Source organism: Sarcophilus harrisii, chromosome 4, assembly GCF_902635505.1.
Source record: "Sarcophilus harrisii chromosome 4, mSarHar1.11, whole genome shotgun sequence".
Lineage (NCBI taxonomy): Eukaryota > Metazoa > Chordata > Mammalia > Dasyuromorphia > Dasyuridae > Sarcophilus > Sarcophilus harrisii.
Genome location: NC_045429.1, coordinates 132,977,924 through 132,993,638, shown reverse-complemented (window position 1 = coordinate 132,993,638; position 15,715 = coordinate 132,977,924). Strand labels below are relative to the sequence as shown.

Here is a 15,715-nt window from a genome sequence, read left to right as displayed (position 1 = left end):
TTAGGGAAATGTCTAGGGGAGTAGGTTTTACTTTTTTGAATTCATCTAGAAAGGAAGGAAGTGATCCGGTTGGATTGAATTTTGGAGCATAGGAAGTAATTTTAAACATGAGTGGTGGAACAAAAGTAACAAACCCACAAGATAATAGCCTCGTTTTGTGGGATTAAACATAGTGAAGAGTGGATAATAATAGAATGTATCATGAGATGAAGTGATTCCTATTTCATATGACATAAACAGAAAACTAATTTTAATATATTGACCTCTAACTTCATAACACTTCTCAGAGTAGCTGTTCCACATCATTTCCCTCCCCACTGCCTTTTGTCTCAGCAGAAGATTTTACCTCATACTTTGGAAAAATTGAAGCTATTTGTAAGCACTCTCTTCTACTTTTTGAAAACTTTTCTGTTGTCATGAATCCCTTCTTCCCTCCCTCCTGTCTTAGAGGATGAGCTAATCTTGTCTACACTAATCACTCTATGCTATTGAAACCATCCTTTTTTGTCTCCAGGATCTTGCTCCATTTTGTCATACATTCTCTTCCCTCTTGATTAGTCCTTTTTCCTTTGCCTATTAATACGTACAGGTTTCTTGTCTCCAAAAAACAAAAGAAAACACAAACAAACCTCCAACTCCAAACCTTTTTCTTGTCTGTGGTTTTCTTCTCTTTCTCTTCCCCTTAAGTGCTTAGGAAGAGTAGTTAATATTTCCTTGTAACTAATTGCAGTCTGGCTTTTATTTCCATTATTCTATTGAAACCATTTTTTCCCATGGTTACCATATTCAGTGGTCTTTAAAGTTTGCAGTCTCTTTGAGTTTTGTGCTGCATTTGAAATTGTTTGGGTTTCTACTTCTTTGACCTAGCCCTGTTCTGATTTTTGTACCTGTTTGATGGATACGTTTTAGCCATCTTTATCAATTCCTCTTTACATATCCAAAATCTTGGCATCTGTCAAGACCTAGTCCTTTTCTATAGTCTATATTTTCCTTTGGTGATTTCATACATTTGAATGTATGTATTTTGTATTTTACTGTATTTTATTCTCCTATCTACATGTGAGTTTCAAATCTATAAGTGTAACCCCAAACTCTTAATTCCAGTATTAATTGCTTATCTGTGAATACTTGTAGCTAGATTCCCTTTTGATACCTTAAGTGCAAGTTCATTATTTCAGCTAGACATTCTGAGGGAGTCTCAGGAGGCAGCATGTGCCAAATAAGTCAAACTATTTCTATAACTTTGACTTCTTTTTTCCCTTAGACCCTGATGGAGACAGGATCCTGAGCCCAATAGCCTTGGGAATAGCAGGAATCTCTAAACTACTAAACTTGCTTTGAGACCAGCCCCCAAAACTATTATTGAGAAATCATTGTGGAGAGGGGATCTGTCTTTCTTATCACTCTCAATGACAAATGCTGAATAACTGCCTTGGTAATTAGGAATATGAAATATGGGAGTGGCAGCGTCTCCCAGACTATCAGTTTTGCTTACTGTCTCATCCTCAGCAGCTATCACTCAAAGCGGTAACTCCAGTGGAGAAGAGTCCAGCCAGATTGGCTGAAACAGAGGCACTTTTTGAGGGATGGCTAGCAGGCAGCTTGTATAGGCAATTGTACCACTACCACCTGTACCACCATTTCCTCTCTGACCCTGCTACAGCTGTGCTTTCAGTTTTTCCTTATCCAGGGAAACTTTCCCTGTGCAGAGTCTTCTTATTGGGAAGAAAGTTCTTGCCACTATCAAATGGTTCAGCATTGGAAATTTCTATACTCTCGCCTTGTAAATGATATTGAAGAAGCGTTACCATCTACTTTGCTGCTGCATAGGATCTTTCCATTTGTCTTGAAACTAAAACTTTCCCTATGTGCTGAATGTGAGCTAACTGAAAGCAAGGAGTGTCTTTTTGTGTCACCAGCATTTATCAGTCTTTTGCACATAGAAAGTGCTTGATAAATGCTCATTTATTCATTTCCCTTTTCCTTCTTGGAACTTGCCCTTCCTCCTAGCTTCTATATTGTTGTTGATTATCCCCTCTGAACATATTTTTCCGATCAATTATTACTCCAGTCATGTTATTTTGACTTCTACAGTATTTATTCCTTCATGCCCTTCTTTCCATTCCTACTATCACTACCCCAATTTGGCTGTTACTTATTTTTCCCATGGAAAATATTTTCGTCTTTCTTCTTTGTGCAGTTGTATACTTCACACTACTACCAAAGTAATCTGCCGTAATATGCAGTTTTAATGTTAGTACTCTGATTAGATTGATTTAGTGTTCCCTGTTGATTGTGGGATACTATGTAAATTGCTTATCTTGATATCTAATGTACCCATGGACTGACTAGTCAGTTATTTCACAATCTCATTCTATTCTGCACTTCCTCAATTCATTTATGAATATTTTCCCTATTCTTGGAATAGACTTTCCAGGTCTCTGACTCTTGAAAACCTTTTACTTTATTTTTTCCATCTCAGGATGGAAAGCTTTTCTCTAGCTAGAAGTGATCATTCTCTCCTTAATAGTTTACTTCTTTTATGTAGTTATCACATTCTATTTTGTATCATAATTATTTGTATATATTAACAGATTTAAGTATTTGAGGGCAGGGACTACAACATTTTTTTTTACATTTATATCCCCAGTGTGCTTAATAAGTGCTTAATAAATTGAAAAATATCTTAAGGACTTAATTTCAGTTAATACAGTTCAATGAACATCTCTTAATCTTTGTGCTAAGTTGTGGGCATACAAATTAGAAAAAGAGACATTCCCTTCCCTCAAGGAGTTTACGATTTTATGGAAGAAGACAATGTACAAAAGGAAGCTAAAAAGGGGAGGGAAGAACCCAAAGGAACACCTGGTGTAGGGGTAGTGTTAACCAGAGCTGCTCATAGGAAATGGAGTTAACTATAAATGGACTTAAGTGGAAAATGTCTAGCAATTAACCTGTGAAGGAAATCAAAAATGCAGGTGGCAAAAATAGGATTGGGAATTCTATGTAGTGGTTCACACTCATTTCCCTGAATTCTTTCTCTGGGTATAGCTGGTTAAATTCATTATTGTGCTATTAGAGCTGATTTGTTTCATCTCATTGTTGAAGAGGGCCACATCCGTCAGAATTGATCATCATATAGTGTTGTTGTTGAAGTATATAATGATCTCCTGGTTCTGCTCATTTCCCTCAGCATCAGTTCATGTAAGTTCTTCAGGCCTCTCTGAAATCATCCTGTTGGTCATTTCTTACAGAACAATAATATTCCATAACATTCATATACCATAACTTATTCAGCCATTCTCCAGTTGATGGGCATCCACTCAGTTTCCAGTTTCTGGCCACTACAAAGAGGGTTGCCACAAACATTTTGGCACATACAGGTCCCTTTCCCTTCTTTAAGATCTCTTTGGGATATAAGCCCAGTAGTAACACTGCTGGATCAAAGGGTATGTACAGTTTGATAACTTTTTGAGCATAATTCCAAATTGCTCTCCAGAATGGCATTCACAATTCCACCAACATGTATCAGTGTCCCAATTTTCCCATATCCCCACCAACATTCATCATTCTCTTTTCCTGTCATCCTAGCCAATCTCTTCTAATCTTCCAAGATGTCAGCTCCTTTTCCACTTCCCTAAGATGTTTTTCCTATCAGACCTGTGTTGCATTTTTTTTTCCAGACTAGAGTTGAAAGTTTGTCAGATTTTTGCTCCTGTTTTTAAGCCAGAGAAAGAGACAGACACTTAATATGGTCATTTTTGCTGTAAAGAAGTCTTTCATATTCTAGATGACAAAAAAGAGCTAACATGAAAACCTAGAAAGTCTTTTCCCTTATCCTTTGCAGCTTTGGGATTAGGGAAGACCAATATCTTTTTTTAAAATGTACTATACTTTGCTTCAAAAATTAATACTTATTTTTTAGTTATGTGAATTTGAAAGTTATTATCTGTTTTTTTTTTTTTTTTGCATAGTTCTTACTTGACTTTAAGAGTAGTGCTATTGAGTAGAACTGAGTGGGAAGGATAGGGAGGAAACTAAATCTGACTATAACTATTTAAGTTGCTCCATTTCTATCTTAATTGACCATAGACACAGGGAGGGAAGACATTCAGAGTAGGTTGGTATAGCATTAATAGGAGGTCCCAAGACTTCCATGAATTTCTTATCTATAGGACCCTCAAATTAAGTAACTTTATTGTAATGTTTTAATGTCTTTAAGATTAAACTCTCAACATTTTAAAGTTACCCCAGGATCAAAACTATTTCAGTTTTGATTAATTAGTTATTAGTGGGGCATCTAGGTGGTGCAGTGGATAGAGCACCAGTCCTGAAGTCAGGAGGACCTGAGTTCAAATCTGGTCTCAGACATTTCCACTTCCCAGCTGTGTGACCCTGGGCAAGTCACTTAACCCCAATTGCCTCAGCAAAAAAAAAAAAAAAAGAAGAATTAGTATTAGTTTTTACTTTACTGAAGACATGAGTTTTGTCTTCACTTTCTGACACTACTTTCTCAAGATTTTATTTTTGAATGTTTGTTTTTGAAAGATTTATTCATTTAAACTTTTAAAAATTGTACATAGAAGCTTTTAAGACAGTAGAAGAGAAAGAACATTTTTCAAATATTGCTTCATTCTGAACATTATAATTATGATGTAGAAGTATAATGATAGTCTCCTTACACATTATGAAGTGATTGCTGTTTTTGCTTTAATTCTAAATTTAAAAGTCATCAGAATTGTGTTTATACTTAATTTTGTGGAACGCTGTGTTTTTATTTTTATCTGCCAAATTTTTTGGTAACTTATGGATGATTTATATGTTTTTGATTTGTATTTTTTGCAGAGGCAGTTAAGTCTAGTAGAATATTGGACTGGGAATACTAGACTGCTCCACTGCCATTCACTCCATTTATCTGTATCCCTTTCTGAACTAATAATTGAGAAATGGTAAGTATATTCAAGTTCCATAAATATTTATTTTAGGTTCTGTACTGGGTTGTATATTTTGCATTATAATGGCTGTTTTTGGATATTTTTGCTAGAATGAATTGTAGAAAGAGATAGAAGGACTGAACTTAAGAATCTTTTGTATATAGATATTGTTTTTTAAATTGAAAACATATGATGAAAAACAGCAGAGATTTAGGATAACTCCCTACTCTGTGTAAAGATAGGGGAAAAAAAGATTTGTTAAGATCAAATGACAAATTGCTAAGAGCCCAAACAGAATGGCAAGGTACCTAGCAAATTAAGTTGTTAAATGTTTAAAGAAAATAATGGTACATTGTGTTCATGTAGTCGATGATGGCTATGATTTTCAAGACATTATAAAACCTCTAAGAGCAGTTTTTGTGAAATTAATATAGGAACCTTCACCATTGTGGAGAATTAGAAGGTTTTATTGAAACTTTTCTCTTTGGGTTCTTCATCTAAATAAATACAAACTTTAAAATTTATTGGCAGGTGCCCATTGCCATTCATATAAGTAGCTTGTCACATTTTTCAGATTAGATAAATAAGAGCCCTAATCTTTTTTCTATATCTAGGTTCTCAAAAATCTCTATTATCTTTTCATTATCTCATTACCACTGTAATGAACTGCTTAATGGCCTCACGAAATCAGCAAACTTCAGGTTTTTTCTTGGTGGTCAGAAGGCAAAATTGGTTACTAGATTGTGTTTGTGTTTATTAAATGCCCAGGGGAGCATTTTGTCTATAAACCTGATAAATAGAATAAATTATAGTTTCCTTGGCTTTCTTACTCAGACTGTACATAAATTTAACTGTTTTCTGATTGATATTTTATATTTTTGTTGCGTGTGTGCTGCTTTCTAGAGCCCCCCCAAGTTGGGGTGACAAAACTTACTATACTTTCTAGAGCCTCCACGCTGGAGTGATTAAAATATATTGTCTTAGTGGAGAAGTGATAAGGCGAGACTCCCAAGGATAGTGGAAATATGGAGTCCATTTATTCCCATTTCTCTCATCCTTATATTCCCTCATACCCTTATGAAACAAAAACAACCCTGGGCATGCGCTAAGTATATACTGGGACCACATAAACAACTTTGCTATTATATGTAGTTTGCCTCCTGGTATCACTCTGCTTCAGTTACAACACAGGTTGTCACCACCCTTTGACTTCTCAGGAAGGCTGAGAGCCCTTAGGGAATATAGGGAGCCTAACAGATTTCCTCTGGGCTGAAGGGTCTTATACCTTGCCCAGAGTTCCCCCACTGTCTGTGACCCTTTACATATTTTGGTGTCATAATCTTAGTCTTTGGTTACTTAAGAAGAAAAATTTAAAAATATATATGCATATCTGTGTAAAACCAGGAATAACTTTCATATTAAATAACTTTGTAATGTTTTAATGTCTTTGAGATTAAACTCCTAACATTTCCAAGTTCCTCCTGTATCAGTGTAATAAGATCTTATTTCTGACCCTACATGCATAGGAAGCAAAACTTTATTACATCCCAGTGTAATTATGCAAAAAATACAGCGTATAATAGTACTGTGATGATTCCTGCTCGTTTTAATTAGTAGAATTATAATGAAATTCATTTTTTACTTATAATTTAAGGAATGAGGACCAGGAGTTATGTAGAATGATAGTTTTGATTAGAAGCTTTTTTTTGAATAGAGATAGGTGGTATTGGTGTTTCAGGTAGCAGGAGGTGAGCATACTGCTAAAGTTGCCATAATTGGAACAAGACTCTTCTGAGTTGCCATCTGTTCAAGAGCTGTTCAAAAATCAACAGTGTTTTTTGAGTAGTATAGAATTATTCTGTTTATGTTGCAATATTTGAGAATTATTAATGGCAGGACAGAACTGATCAGACATTAATAGTTTGAGGAAAATTAGTATGTATTGAAAGGGAAATTATTAATTGTTTTTAAGGATCAAAACTATACCTTCTCTCTCTTCTGAACTCCCAGATGGTTTCCCAGTTAGCTACAGTTCTGTATTTGTCAGGCATGACAACTGAACATTATTTGTGACTGTTATGTATGATATTGTATAGAGGATAGAGAGTCAGAATAGTATAGTGGACACAATATTTGATTTTATCAAGGAGCCATTTTAAAGTTTTGTCTCAGATACATATTAGCTGTGTGATCTTGGGCAAATTACTTAACCTCAAGGAACTTCAGCTTATTGTGTAAGTTGGAATAATATCATTTACTTTTATAAATTTAGTTCTTTCATTATATAATTCATTTTTTTTTTAAATTTAATACAGGATTTTATTTACAGGATATATGCATGGGTAACTTTACAGCATTAACAATTGCCAAACCTCTTGTTCCAATTTTTCACCTCTTACCCCCCCACCCCTCCTCTAGATGGCAGGATGATCAGTAGATGTTAAATACATTAAAATATAAATTAGATACACAATAAGTATACATGACCAAAACATTATTTTGCTGTATAAAAAGAATCAGACTCTGAAATATTGTACAATTAGCTTGTGAAGGAAATAAAAAATGCATGTGTGTATAAATATAGGGATTGGGAATTCAATGTAATGGTTTTTAGTCATCTCCCAGAGTTCTTTTTCTGGGCATAGCTGGTTCAGTTCATTACTGCTCCATTGGAAATGATTTGGTTGATCTCGTTGCTGAGGATGGCCTGATCCATCAGAACTGGTCATCATATAGTATTGTTGTTGAAGTATATAATGATCTTCTGGTCCTGCTCATTTCAGTCAGCATCAGTTCGTGTAAGTCTCTCCAGGCCTTTCTGAAATCATCCTGTTGGTCATTTCTTACAGAACAGTAATATTCCAAAATATTCATATACCACGATTTATTTAGCCATTCTCCAACTGATGGACATCCATTCAGTTTCCAGTTTTTAGTCACTACAAAAAGGGCTACCATAAACATTCATGCACATACAGGTCCCTTTCCCTTCTTTATAATCTCTTTGGGATATAATCCCAGTAGTAACACTGCTGGATCAAAGGGTATGCACAGTTTGATAACTTTTTGAGCATAGTTCCAAACTACTCTCCAAAATGGTTGGATTCGTTCACAACTCCACCAATAATGCATCAATGTCCCAGTTTTCCTGCATCCCCTCCAACGATCATCATTATTTTTTCCTGTCATCTTAGCCAATCTGACAGATGTGTAGTGGTACACTTAGAGTTGTCTTAATTTGCATTTCTCTGATTAATAATGACTTGGAGCATCTTTTCATATGACTAGAAATAGTTTCAATTTCTTCATCTGAGAATTGTCTGTTCATATCCTTTGACCATTTTTCAATTGGAGAATGGCTTGATTTTTTATAAATTAGAGTTAATTCTCTATATATTTTGGAAATGAGGCCTTTATCAGAACCTTTGACTGTAAAAATATTTTCCCAGTTTATTGCTTCCCTTCTAATCTTGTCTGCATTAGTTTTGTTTGTACAAAAACTTTTCAGTTTGGTATAATCGAAATTTTCTATTTTGTGATCAGTAATGATCTCTAGTTCTGCTTTGGTCATAAAGACCTTCCCCTTCCACAGTTCTGAGAGGTAAACTATCCTGTGTTCCTCTAATTTATTAATAATTTCATTCTTTATGTCTAGGTTGTGAACCCATTTTGACCTTATCTTGGTGTACGGTGTTAAGTATGGATCAATGCCTAGTTTCTGCCATATTAGTTTCCAATATTCCCAGCAATTTTTATCAAACAGTAAGTTCTTATCCCAAAAGCTGGGGTCTTTGGGTTTGTCAAAGACTAGGTTGCTATATTTGTTGACTGTTTTATCCCTTGAACCTAATCTGTTCCACTGATCAACTAATCTATTCCTTAGCCAATACCAAATAGTTTTGGTAACTGCTGCTCTATAATACATTATATAATTCATACATACATATAGATATACAATGTCTAGTGTTATCATTGTTAGCTTGTTCTTACTTTTTTTTGATGGAGTTTATAGATAGATACAGTTTGAGGACAAACTGCTATCCAGTTATTCTTATAGTTATTGTTCTGACGACCATTGTGTAATTGCATAACATGCCTCCTTTTTGTGAAAGAATAAGAGTTAGCATCTAAGTCCATTTTCTCTGGACTCATAAGTTTGTGACAACTTGAGTAGATGACAGGAAACGTGTATCTTGTCCCATTTGGTTTTCATCCTTCTAGGTCTCTCTGTTTTGAGAATTTTTCATTCCATAGTTTTTAGAGATTGAGAATTTGATATAGTAATATCATTATTGGCATTCTTATGCCAATTTTTATGGCTCATTGTTTCAACTAGTAATTTGGGACAAGAATTCTGTCTGTATTTAAATTCTATTTCCAATACAATTTATTTGTTAAATTTTCAAGAGCATTTTGTAGTTTTTGTTTGTGGTATAGAAATTTGTTGTCCTTTCATTTATAAAAAGATAGGGAGCTTATGGTTTATAATTTTAGCCACTTGTTTTTGTCTTTTCAACTATGTAGTAGATATTGAATTTTTATTATCTGCAGTTTTATATTCCAGTTTCTAATACTTCATTGTATGATCTACATTAGCTAATATATCTAAATTTTTTATAAGGATAACCTTTTTGTTATTTCTGGACATAATTACTCAATCTTGAGTAACTACTATCTTACTATCATTTTTTGTTTTCCATAAAAAAATCTGTATTACTCAGCCATTTATCACTATAATGTTGGTTGAGTTCATGTGAATGTTACCAATGGAAGGCTTTTTTATTTTTATTTTTTTTGGGGAAAAATTAAGAAAATGTTATTTTACAATTTTTTCCCCAATTACATTTAAAGATAATTTTTAATGCTCATTTTAAAAAAATTCAGGTTCCAAATTTTTTCCTTCCTTCAATTCTCCCCTACCCCTAAGAAATGTGATTATAGATTTTATATGTGCTATCATGTAAAACATATTTCCTATGAGTCATATAAAATAAAGTGAAAAATAATATGCTTCAATCTTCATTCAGACTCCATCATTTCTTGCTGTGAATGTGGATAGCATTTTTCTTCATGGGTCTTTTGGTATTGTCTTAAATTATTGTATTGCTGAGAATAGTTATCCTTCACTTTGATCATCCTACAGTATTGCTGTTAGGGTATACAGTATTCTTCTGGTTCTCATTACTTTACTTTGTATCAGTTTGTGTAAGTCTTTCTAGATTTTTTGAAATCATTAATATTCTATCACAGTCATACACCGAAACTGTGTTCTTCAATTCTCTAGTTGATAAACATCCCTTCAACTTCCAATTATTTTGCCACTACGAAAAGATTTTATGAATAGGGCCTTTACTCCCCTCCTTTTTTAAAAAATTGGATCTCTTTGGAATTCAGACCTAGTAGTGTTATTGCTGGATCAGAAGATATGCGGTTTGATTGTCCTTTGGGCATAGTTCCAAATTGCTCTCCAGAATGATTATGTGAGTTCACAACTGAATGGAGATCTTTTTTATTATATTTCAACTTTTTAACTGATTTTTTAAATGTTAAATAATTTTTATCATGAATAATAGAAGTATTAATTTTTACAAGTATGGAAAATACTTTTTTTTTCTCTGTTTTCACTCATACATTTTTATTACAGAATAATAGAAAACTAGTTCTAAACAGGCAGCATAGGAAACAAAACCAAACATTCCCTACCTTTCCAACAGATAACCAAATGAAGGAGAACATTTTAAGAAGCAAATGTTCTTTTTATTTTATTTTATTTATTTATTTATTTATTTATTTTATTACAGTAACTTTTTATTGACAGAACCCATGCCAGGGTAATTTTTCTACATTATCCCTTGCACTCACTTCTGTTCCGATTTTTCCCTCCCATCCTCCACCCTCTCCCCTAGATGGCAAGCAGTCCTATATATGTTGAATATGTCATAGTATATCCTAGATACAATGTATATGTGCAGATCCAAACAGTTCTCTTGTTGCACAGGGAGAATTGGGTTCCGAAGGTAAAAAATAACCTGGGAAGAAAAACAAAAATGCAAACAGTTTACATTCATTTCCCAGTGTTTTTTTTTTCTTTGGGTGTAGCTGCTTCTGTCCATCATTGATCAATTGGAACTGAATTAGGTCTCTTTGTCAAAGAAATCCACTTCCATCAGATTACATCTTCATACAGTATCGTTGTTGACGTATATAATAATCTCTTGGTTCTGCTCATTTCACTTAGCATCAGTTCATGTAATTCTCTCCAAGCCTCTCTGTATTCATCCTGCTGGTCATTTCTTACAGAACAATAATATTCCAAAACATTCATATACCTACAATTTACCCAACCATTCTCCAACTGATGGGCATCCATTCATTGGAAAATACTTTTGTATGCAAATAGTTAATACACCAAACATGTCTTAAATGCCTACTATGTAGGCATATCATGTAAAATAATAAAGTGATAAATACATACATTTTTGTTTGAAGAAGAAGAATTGAGCTCTAATAAGAAGATGAAGAAAGTCTTTTATTAGTAGATTAAACATGAACTGTGGCTTGAGGGAACATGGGGATTCTAAGAAGTAGAGGTTAGGAGGAAGTGTATTCTTGGTGTGGGAACACTTGTGCAAAGATGTTGAAGCAAAGATGTTAAGTTGTGCCTGGGAAATCACAGAAAGAATAGTTGGCTAGATTGTAGAGTTTATGAAGTTTATGAAGGTATAATGTGCCTATCTGGAGAGGCAGGCTGGAGACAGATTGAGAAGGGCTTTAAATATCAGGATAACTGATATATAGTAAATAGTTTACTAGCTGTTCTCTTTATATCCTCTCTGATCTTATCAATCATTTATATATATGTGTGTGTGTACATGTATAAATATGTTCATATATACATATATGCCCATACTTGATTGTTTTGTGCAATTGTAGCAAAATGCATCCTGGGGTTAAGAGAGGAATACTTTTATCTACTTCTTTTATTATAGCATCTTAGTAAATGTTTCCTCATTTTATTTACATTGTAAATTTGTGCCTATACTTTCCATTTATGCCGTATGTATTGGGGAAGAATATATACCTCAGATTTGGGGCAAGAATAGAATAGTTTTTTGTTACTATTTTTTACTATGATTTCTTATTAAATACTTTTGCCAACAGCTAATAATATCTTCTGGCTGAATGTTAGTGGAAAACATACTGGATGGGGCCTGAGCCTGCATATACCATACCTTAAAGCCTTTTTGAGGTAGCTGCCTTCAAAGGACTTAATCCTTGGGTATGAGTGCCAAGGTGGGAGCATAGCCAGGTTAGTTGCTCCAGGATCATCATTTAATTTTAAAAATTGGAAGGGATAATATGTGTAAAAATGTTTGTAGTAGCCCTTTTTGTAATGGCAAGGAATTGGAAACTGAGTGGATGCCTGAATAAGTTATGGTATATGAATGTAATGAAATATTAGTATTTTATAAGAAATGATCAGGGGCAGCTATATGGCGCAGTGGATAGAATACCAGCCCTGAAGTCAGGAGGACCTAAGTTCAAATCTGGTCTCAGACACTTAACACTTCCTAGCTGTATGACCCTAGGCAAGTCATTTAACCCCAATTGCTTTAGCAAAAAAAAAAAAAAAAAAGATCAGCAGGATGATTTCAGAAAGGCCTAGAGAGGCCATCATGAACTGATGCTAAGTGAAGTGAGTAGAATCCAGAATATTGTACACAGCAAGAAGATTATGTGATGATCAACTGTGATAGACTTGACTCTTTTCATCAATGAGGTGATTCAGGCCAAGTCTAATTGACTTGTGATAAATAACCATCAGCATCCAGAGGGAGGACTTTGAGGACTGAATATGGATCGCAACATAGTGTTTTCACATTTTTTGTGGTTGTTTGCTTGTTTTTTTGTTTTTGCTTTCTCATTTTTTTTCTTTTTGACCTTATTTTTCTTTTTTTTTATTATAATTTTTTTATTGACAGAACATATGCATGGGTAATTTTTTACAACATTATCCCTTGCACTCACTTCTGTTCCGTCTTTTCCCTTCCCTCCGTCACCCACTCCCCTAGATGGCAGGCAGTCTTATACATGTTAAATATGTTATAGTATATCCTCGACACAATATATTTGTGCAGAACCATACAGTTCTCTTGTTGCCCAGGAAAAATTGGATTCAGAAGGTAAAAATAACCTGGGAAGAAAAACAAAAATTCAAACAGTTCACACTCATTTCTCAGTGTTCCTTCTCTGGGTGTAGCTGATTCTGTCCATCACTGATCAATTGGAAGTGAATTAGATCTTCTCTTTGTCGAAGATATCCACTTTCATCAGAATACATCCTCCTACAGTATTATTGTTGAAGTGTATAATAATCTCCTGTTTCTGCTCATTTCATTTAGCATCAGTTCATGTAAGTCTTTCCAAGCCTCTTTGTGTTCATCCTGCTGGTCATTTCTTACAGAACAATTATAGTCCATAACATTCATATACCACAATTTACCCATCCATTCTCCAATTGATGGGCATTCATTCATTTTCCAGTTTCTAGCCACTACAAACAGGGCTGCCACAAACATTTTGGCACATACAGGTCTCTTTCCCTTCTTTAGTATCTCTTTGGGATATAAGCCCAGTAGTAGCACTGCTAGATCAAAGGGTCTGCACAGTTTGATAACTTTTGGGGCATAATTCCAGATTGCTCTCCAGAATGGTTAGATTTGTTCACAACTCCACCAACGATGCATCAGTGTCCCAGTTTTCCCGCATCCCCTCCAACATTCATCATTATTTTTTCCTGTCATCTTAGCCAATCTGACAGGTGTGTAGTGTTATATCAGAGTTGTCTTAATTTACATTTCTCTGATCAATAGTGATTTAGAACACTTTCATATGAGTGGAAATAATTTCAATTTCATCATCTGAAAATTGTCTGTTCTTATCCTTTGACCATTTATCAATTGGAGAATGGCTTGATTTCTTATAAATTAGAGTCAGTTCTCTATATATTTTGAGGCCTTTGTCAGAACCTTTAACTGTAAAAATGTTTTCTGTTTGTTGCTTCCCTTCTAATCTTGTTTGCATTAGTTTTGTTTGTGCAAAGGCTTTTTAATTTAATATAATCAAAATTTTCTATTTTGTGATCAATAATGATCTAGTTTTTCTTTGTTGACCTTATTTTTCTTGTGCAGCATAAGTGTAGAGGTATGTTTGGAGGAATTACACATATTTAATCTTGCTTGCTGTCTAGTGGGGCTTGGAAGGAAAGGGGATAAAAATATGAGGCATGTGTTTTTCAGGGAGGAGTGTTGAAGGCTATCTTTGCATGTATTTTAAAAATTTTATTTATTTATTTTATTAGTATTATAGTTTTTTTATTGACAGAACATATGCATGGGTAATTTTTCAACATTGACCCTTGCAAACACTTCTGTTCCAGCTTTTCCCTTCTTTTCCTCAATCCCCCTTCCCTAGATGGCAGGCAGTCTCATACATGTTAAACATGTTAAAGTATATCTTAAATACAATATATATGTACACATTTATACAGTATTCTTGTTGCACAAGAAAAATCGGATTTACAAAGATAAAAATAACCTGGGAAGAAAAATAAAAATTTTGCATGTAATTTGAAAATAAAAGAGATATTATTTAAAACTTTTTAAAAAAAAATTGGAAGGATGGTCCATGCATGAATACTGCTCTTGTGTAACATTCCTTATGAGGGATTATCCAGCCTTAGATTGGACACTTGTGTGTCTGTTTAACCAGCAGAAAATCTCAGTCTTTGTATCTTTTTATCATGTGTTTGTCAGAGAATTGTTCACAATACTAAATTTGTTGCTTCCTTCTGCCCTTTTCTTTCAACAATCAATATAAAAGTAGCCTTCCTTCAAGTGCGGCCTACCTTAGACTGTAATCAGTAAATATTCAACAAAATAAATAAAAATTCAAGAAAACATAGATAATATTACAGTTTAAAACCTAGGTAATATATAGCCTGCAGTGACCCTGTGTACTGCTTAGTGGCCCTTGTTTTTGTTTGAGTTTGACACCACTGATTAGATTATTGTTGTGGCCTACCAGAAGAAAATTGTAGCTCTATTATTGGGGAAATGCAGGAGTCTAAGGGCCAATATCCTTTCTTCTCTTCTCCCCTCCCTTAGCTTCCCCTCCCCTCCCCTCTCTTCCCCTCTTCTTCCTTCTCCTCCCTTTCCTCTCCCTTTCTCCTTCTCTCCCTCTACCCCTCCCCACTTTCCCCTCTCTCCCTCCCCCTTTTACCCTCTCCTCTCCTCTACAATTAGGGTTAAGTGACTTGCTGAGGGTCACACAGTTAGGAAGTGTTAAGAATCTGAAATCAGGTCCTCCTGACTTAAGGGCTGTTGCTCTAACACTCTACACAACTAATTGCCCTCCCCTGCCATATCCTCTTGTTGCACAGGAAGAATTGGATTCAGAAGGTAAAAATAACCTGGGAAGAAAAACGAAAATTCAAACAGTTCACACTCATTTCCCAGTGTTTGTTCTCTGGGTGTATAATTCTAATACACACATAGAAGAATTCCACTGACATTGGAAATATTTACATTAAAATATAGAATAGCTATTTTTGGGCCAAGTGGAGATTTTTCATGCCCCATTTCTTTCCCCTTCCTCTTCTCTTATGCTAATTGAAGAGTTTATTCATAAGATATAGATTAAGTAGATGAGTCAGAAAAGGGGAGGAATCTGTTAGTCATTTCTTTAGTAATATGTAGTGTTTAAGTTATATGAAAATAGGC

General features: G+C 34.5%; 1 protein-coding gene across 3 annotated transcripts in view; it reads left to right on the top strand.

Moving 5' to 3' along the window:
* Positions 1-15,715, top strand: part of TULP4 (TUB like protein 4) — a 211,357-nt gene that overhangs the window by 11,364 nt on the left and 184,278 nt on the right. For all 3 annotated transcript variants that reach the window (XM_031937561.1, XM_031937559.1, XM_031937560.1), the window contains exon 2: positions 4,846-4,949. The gene's annotated coding sequence lies outside the window, so the exon portion shown is untranslated. The remainder of the gene's footprint in view (positions 1-4,845; positions 4,950-15,715) is intronic.